This window comes from Silene latifolia, chromosome 2 (genome assembly GCF_048544455.1).
Source record: "Silene latifolia isolate original U9 population chromosome 2, ASM4854445v1, whole genome shotgun sequence".
NCBI classification, from domain to species: Eukaryota; Viridiplantae; Streptophyta; class Magnoliopsida; order Caryophyllales; family Caryophyllaceae; genus Silene; species Silene latifolia.
In genome coordinates this window covers 66,903,454-66,911,899 of record NC_133527.1, presented here as the reverse complement: position 1 = coordinate 66,911,899, position 8,446 = coordinate 66,903,454, and positions in this window count along the sequence as shown.

Below are 8,446 nucleotides of genomic sequence, written 5' to 3'. Positions count from 1 at the left end.
GTATTTTTCTTATTAACGTAAGAGCAACCTAGAGTATTTAGCGATACTCAATCTGAGTTATAATCATATAGTTGATTATACGAGTGGATTGATAATTTTTGTAATCCGGAGAAAGGTACTAAAAATTATTAATCGAGAATAGTGGACGTAGGTTTCGACTTGTGAAACTGAACCACTTCAAAAAACTGTGTGTCTCTCTTTCTCTCTCTCTTTATTATTGTTATTTCGATTTTGCATTTATTGTTAATAATTTAATTAGTTGATTTTAATCAATAAAATCAAGTAATTAATTTATATCATATATTTCGAAAAAGCGGTCATCGTTTTTAATACTCAATTCACCCCCCCCCCCCCCTTCTTTCGTATTCGATCAATAGACTCCACAAATTGTATTTATATATAATATTAGTATTATTATTATTATATTAATTTAATGTGCAGGCAAGACGGGAAAGTGAGGCGGAAGAGCAAGACGGGATTATGAAAAGAAATGGCGGAGGTGAAAATAAGCTAAGTCATGGAAAAATAAACTAAGTAAAGGAGCAGCTGCTAATTTCAGACGGTCATTGCTGAGCTTTTACTACCATCTCCGGCCACCGTGGCAGCCACCACTCACCACCACTGACCACCCTCTACTTCCAAAATCACATCCCAACCACCCATGACCACCGTCTGCCACCACAACAGCCACCACGAACCCTTCTTCCACCCCTAGCCACAAACATACAAATACAACCATTTCATGCACCCATCTTTCAACCACCACAACAGCCATCTCCAGCCACCTTGGGAACCACCCATCACCACCATTAACATCCTCCCACTTCCAACTTCATAACCTAACCACCCATCACTACCATTAACCACCGTGGAAGCCACCACGATCCCTTCTTCCACCCCCGTTCGTAAACAATGCAAATAAATTAACCCATCTTCAACTCCACCTTCTAACCACCTCCGGCCACCGTGGACCTCACCTACGACCACCAAACCAGCCCATCATCACCATACTAGAGCCTCCATTCACCGACAACCACCACGGCGGCACCAACCAGCGGCATCAACCCGCATTTCTTCCTCTTTGAAGCCCTCGCGCGCCTCCCCTGTTTCTCTATACCGGCCCACCGGCAGCCGACTACCCACACCGGCAGACACCAACCATATATCCTCTCTTCCTTCAAAGGTCTCGCTACCGGTCATAGCCACCGGCAGCCGGGCTACCGGCACGCAACACGCAATTCAACATCTCGCATCAACTTTTGTGACTCTCTACCGGTGGCCCTTCTGCCGGTGCACCGGCAACCACACACACCCCATTTAATTCTACTCCTTGATTCAATGGTCTCGCTACCGGTGACACGGCCGACGGCCGGCCAACCGGCAGGGCCTCTCTGCTTCCGTCTTTTGCCCTTTCGTCAATTGTGTCTATGTTTTTTTTTTTTTTTTTTTTTTTTTTTGCTTAGTGTCGTATTGTTTTGTTTTTATGGGTCCATTAGTTCTGTTATTAGAATGATTAGGATTATTATTATTGTTATTAATTATTATTATTATTATTATTATTGTTAGTAGTAGTAATTGGTAGTAGTAGTATATAAAGGCACACCCTTACATTAGACTACACTACCCATAGAATTAGATAGAAATTAGTTTACCTTAGTTTTATTCTCTCTAGTCTCTCTATATTGTAACTCAAGAACCCTAATATTTACTCTCTCATTTTCATTCAATAAAATTTGCAATCTTTCTTTAATTATTAGTTAAATTCTTCCTTTGTTTATCTAAGTCTTCATCTCTCATTAGTATACAATTAGTATTTTGGGTTGTATTTGAAGATTAGAAGAAATTCATTCTTCCATTATTGTCCAAGATTGTTAATTTCCTCTTTGTTGGTACAATTCTCATCTTTTGTTTACATTATTTTCATTTGTTTACATTTCTTATGTTGTTTAATTGTTATTCATCAAAAGTATTAGTCTTTATCATGTTTACAATGTTTACTTGTTTTTTGTTGCAATTTATTGTTGAATTCTCACCCATGAACATGTGTGAGTAGTCTAATCTAGGGTCTAGGGGGAATTTGGGTAATTAAGGGGATGAATTTGGGTTGTTAACCTTTTGAATTGGGTGGTTATGTGGTTTCTACTCTTAATGCATTTGAAGTGTTTGTGGAAATGCCTCAATGAAAATTGGACATTTCATTAACATGTTTGGCTTACCTTGGTGCATTGTGCTATTAGATAGTTTTAGAAGTGCTTATAGATGAGTTTTAATGAAAGTTAGAACATCTCTTTGATGCATTCGATCCGTCTTGGTGCTCATGCTATTGGGTAGTCTTTATGCTTTATTTGTAGCTAGTTCATCTCGATAAAGTGACAACTTATTGAGGAGCTTAAGGTGACTAAGAAATTAGTCTTAAACCCTTGACCACTATTATTACCCTTTTCTTGTTAGACCTTGTTTCTCCCCCTAATTGCCCTTTGTGAACCCAAAGACCTTAGCCTTCCCTTATTAATTGAAAACAATCCCATTTAGTTTAATTTAACTTGTTTGCATCTTAGTTTATAATTAATCAACATCTTATTTGGTTTAACTAAACTAAAGACTTAAACAAACCAAGTATCTAACCCCCGCCATCTTTGCGTTCGACACCCGAATAAATACTACTTTTATTTGGTTCTTTATAAATAGTTTTTGGTACCGGAAGTGATGGCAAAACCCGGTCATCATCCCATCACGACTAAATCGTGATTCTTTGAACTCTTTGAACTTCTTCAAAGATTTCTCTATTTACCTTATTAAGTGAACACATTAGCGTCAACTTAAATCGTTGGTAAAAGAAAATGATCAACCTATTTGGATCAATGATTTACAACCTCGATCTCCTTTTCAACCAAAAGACACGAGACATCTTGCTTTGAATACAAGATACGCATATACCATAAGATTAACAATCTAATGGTTTCAAGAGTACTCGATAACTCTATGCGTTCATCATTCCAGAATTTAAGGTTTAATCTTGGGTTACCAATTTGAGTCTTGCATCATCTACATGATATATCATTCTAGTTCGGTTTAGAATATAATCACCTTGATAATGGGCTAGCCATACATCAAATCATGGTGTATAGGGTCACAAAAGTGAAACCTCTTTTGTATCTTAACAAGTTTATATTCTTATTTAGAGTTTATTCACTTAATAGTCATAATTAAGGTATAAATATAAACCCAAAACTAGATTGAGTACACAATGAATCTATCTCTCGACATCATTGTTGCTAGTCGTCATATTCTAATCCTCATATGTATCAAATACAATGATGAAAACCACCACCGGTTTCTAATATTGATGAAGTAGTACTAGCAAAATTTATGTTAATCGAATAAATATTTAAAGAAGAAGGTCCCATTAGATGTCCCACAACTAACTTGCTGATTCTTCAATAATTTGGGGTAGTTTTCTTTCTAGCGTCCAACAATTAAGACAATGGAAACTTTATTGGTCGGGATTGATAGGTTTAGTATCGTTATTCTCAATAACTTTACTTTTAACATTACCTTGTATCAATTCCATTCTAATTTTAATTCTTTGAACCTCGTCCTTTTCTTAACGGTTAAGAGAATGCTCCCACTCATTTCAATGAGTCTTTGCTTAGAGAAGCAAAATTGAATTTCATGAAGACTACTCTTCAATTCATTTGTTTAATCTTAAAACTTTCATTGAAGTGGTTGCGGTATTTTGGTCAATTTTTATTTCCAACAAATCTAGTTACCAAAATGATGTAACGTTTCAAAGTACTTAACTCAATTAAGCATATGAGAAATAATTCATTGTAAGTAGATATGTTAGTCAAGAATCAAAAACCCTTTTGATCACGAATAACTTTTATCTATACTCTTCACAAGAGATCCTTACAATGGATAATACGAGGTTTTTAGAAGAAAATTCAAATATTATCTTTAGTTACGATGTTTTAACGGAGATTTGAACTAAAATCGAAATGATATCGTATATAATTTGAGGTAAAGAATTAGAACAATATGATTAACGGAATAATGAAAACAAAGCATTTATCGTTATAATAATACTTGTAAATAATTTAACAAGTAAAGCATTTACATTGTGACCTCTACCCAACTATGATAAATGATTCCAAGATCCAAATTTATATTAACTTGGGCACGGTGTAGCCGATTCATCCCTTATCAATATAACTCAGTCGATTAACTCTTTAATCGATTCTACTTTTAGAACTCTTGTTCGATAAAATTACATTAATATTTATCTTTAGCCCAAAACACATCCGGCTATGGTCGAGAATACTTTTGTTGAGTTCAACCCAAATTTAAAATAAATGTGTCCATGATCCAAATTCACATTAACTTGGGCACGCTTGGCGATACAACCCTCATCAATATGAATTCGGTGGATAGACATTTATCACCCACTTCCCCTACGTAATAAGGTTTGTACCCCGGTGTGGCCGAGCACACTCCCTCACAAAATAGGTTTACATGGTTTCTACTTTTTGGTAAGGCTAAGTCTCAATTGTTTATTTTAGCGAGAGGTCATGTCAATTTATTATCTATCACGTTTTAAGTGAACTAAAGCGGTGAACTACGATAATTGTAATTGACACGGTCGATAAACTCGATTTAAAATACATGTTTAGTTATGGCGATTTAGCGATGCATGCAACATATAAATAAAATAAAAAGCATAAAAATAAAATCCTAGTATGGCCTTCCTAAAATAGTAAATCTAATAAACTATTACAAATTCGGAAACCAACTCTTTTGGTCCCTTGAACTTCGGTCTTGGCACGCACTTCAAGGCAACACTTTCTTTGATAGACCGCTTTCTCGAATGGCACCGTCTTCAAGGAACTCCGGAATAATTAAATTACAAAATTGAATTACATAATTTCCTATTATACATTTGTAATAAAAATAAAAATACATCTATTAAATTATAAAACGGTAATACGAGATCACAATAATTACAACCGAATCGATATTCCCATACATTTCGGATAATACTAATTAAAAACTAAGGCCATACTAAGTAAAATTACATAATTCAAAAATTACATAAAATTAAAATATGACAATAATAAATAAAATGCAGCATTATAATATGTATGAACATGCTAAATTTTATGCTAAATCGCCTTTTAAGAGCCAATATCGTATATTAAACGGTTTTTACGGATTTGCGTGATTTAACTTATTAAAATCACAATAATTACATAAATTCATATTTATGTACAAGTTAATTACCCTAACCATATTAGGACTCAAAACTTAGTCTTCACTAATATTTTGACAATAACTCAATTTGATTTCTTAATATTGTTCATTATGTACCAAAAATACAAAATTTATGCTATAAACTTCAAATTAAATTTAAAAATTTCAAATAATTTCAAAATTTGAAATTTAAACTCATGAACATTCTAGAAAAATACCATGACACTCATAATTTTCAAAACTTAGGTTAAAAATTTCGAAAATTTATCGAGAAAAAACGATGTTGCGGTTTATCGGTTTTAACAAATATGACCATAAAAATATGAGAAAATTTTTTTTCATCAACTTTTCACTTTTAAATCTGAAATATATGATAAAATGCAATATGTGACGTTTTTCCCTAGTCATGAAGTATGTTTTAGCATTATTACTAATTATAGTCACTATTTATGTGATTTTTCATCAAAAATTCATAAATCATGCAAAAAGATTTCACTATAGCCAAATATTTTATACACATCTTGTAAAATTTCATGTGACAAAATACTAAATATCCATGACCAGATTCGAAATATAACTCATATTAACCTATTTACCCATTTAAATACGACTTTCATTTATAAAATTCATATTTCGAGCAACAACTTATTTTAACATGAAAATTTACAGGACATCAGTATGTATTACATGTGAAAACATATCCAAAACCACTGGAAAATTCGAAGTTTAGCTATTTCTCGTCCAAAAATGACATTTTTCTCATAAAAATCATATTTTAATGCCAATAATATATAAAATGAGCAATAAAAATCCATAAATCGTCCCATATGACCTAAAATCCATTTAGGACCAGAAACGTTTAACATGCAAAATTATTTCATGATTAATCAACATAAAACACAAATTTCAAGTTTTATTCGTTAATCGTATTATCTCGGAAAAACGATCCCGATCTTGCATGCAACAACCATAAAGCTGTGATACCACTTGTTACAAATCATATTTTAAATATCACATATTTTAGTTTAAAGTTTTAGTCATAAAAACTTAAGGATTTTATGCATGCAAAACATATAAATAAGTGTAGAGGAAAATCGGTTCCTTACATTGAATATTTCGGTTTATGGGAACAAGTGAGGTCTCCTACCTTCACTTGTTCTTGAGCTATGATGAGTAATAGGATGATCCTCCAAAGACTTCAAGTATAGAGTCACTCCTCTTGATTGCACCCAAGATTATCCCTTATCTCTACTAAATAATATGTGCTAGATATTTGTTTAGTAGTTTACCTTAAAATTGATTACTAATACTCATATATTACATTAATAATATTAGTAATGTTTTATGAACAATTTGAATAAAAAATCTCATGTTTTGATGAAGAAAAAGATGAATATGTGAGAGAGGATAACTTTGCATGTAATATATTTGAATGAATAATAAGAGAACTGATTCCTTAAATTAAAGGAGGGTTCACGGTTGGAACATCCAACATAGGGCATCTTACTTTTCTCTTTTTGTCTTCACAAGAATTAGGTGTGTAAGATGTGTAAGAGTAGGTGTAAGGCTAGTTGTAGGTAGACATCATCATGCTACTTTATCAATTAAAATAAAACAACCAAAACACACTAATACTCCCTCCTTTTCGGTCCATCCTCCATAAAATGGATTACCATTTTATTTTGTCAATTGTCACACAATATGTCACATGTAGTATGTTACATGTTATTAATTAATTTAATGCATATTTATCACATAAATATCATTTTTATAAATTAATTAAATTATATTCAACAAATTAACTAGTGATACTTGATCACATAAATAAAATGGGTCATTTAATTATAATTCACAACATCTTGTAATTATAATCAACCATTCATTCTTATCTCTATTGTTTCTCAAACAATAAACAATTTTAGTAATAAAGTATTTCAATTACTAAAATAAATCTTATTTAATCCCATTACAATAAGATATCAATATTCTCTCTCACAAATTGAATTTTTCAATTAAGGAATTGATTAACTTGCATCGTCATACAATTAATCAACTTTACAGATTAGGGCATCATCCTTTAGGTGTGACCTTAAGGGATCAACTGACCACCACCATCCCACGACAGTAACGTCAAACTCTAGCAAGCCAATCGTTACCGATTAATGTTGATCAGTTGACTATAAATTGAATCATCCCTTACGTATTCTTAAAAATGAGATTTAAACATGTGATCATCATGATCGACAATTGTGATCGCATTATTGTTGGGGACACTCCAACAGTATAGGCACGAGCAGAGGTGTATACAACCCTTTATGGAACATACTCTTGGCTTTTTGACATACCACACACTTTGCTATGATTTCTTGCACATCCTTGCTCATTTTTGGCCAATAGAAGTGTTCACCTAGAATGTCGTTTGTTTTATTCACACCAAAATGCCCAGCAATAGCTCCTCCATGAGCTTCACGAACCAGTAACTCCCAAATCAATCCATTAGGAATGCATAATTGATTACCTCGGAATAAATAACCATCCCGAACAGAATATAAACCCATTGGTTCGATAATTTCTTTTGAGAACTCTGGATCAGATTTATACAACTCCTTGATGTGCTCAAACACAAGTATTCTTGCATCTAACTCAATCAACAAAAAATGTCTTTGGGACAACACGTCAGCAACTCTATTCGAGTTTCCCGTCTTGTACTTGGATGAAAACGTGAATGATTGAAGAAATTCGAACCACTTAACATGTCGTGGATTCAACTTCTGCTGTCCGTGGATGTGTTTAAGAGACTCATAATCAGAATGCAATGTGAACGACATTGGGCGTAGATAATGACTCCAGTGATCTAACGCTTTAACAATCGTGTACAATTCCTTGTCATATGTCGAGTAATTCAACTTTACACCATTCAACTTCTCACTGAGATATGCAATATGCCTCTTTTCTTGCACAAACATGGCACCAATTTCAACGCCACTCGCATCACACTCGACTTTAAACAGTTTATCAAAATCGGGCAGCGCTAAAATAGGTCCTGAACACAGTTTCTTCTTCACCTCTTCAAAGGCGTTTTAGACACTTGTTGTGCAAACAAACTCTCCTTTCTTGGCTTGCTCTGTAATTGGAGCCATAATCGAACTAAACCCCTGGATAAATCGTCTATAGAATGAAGCCAAACTATGAAAACTTC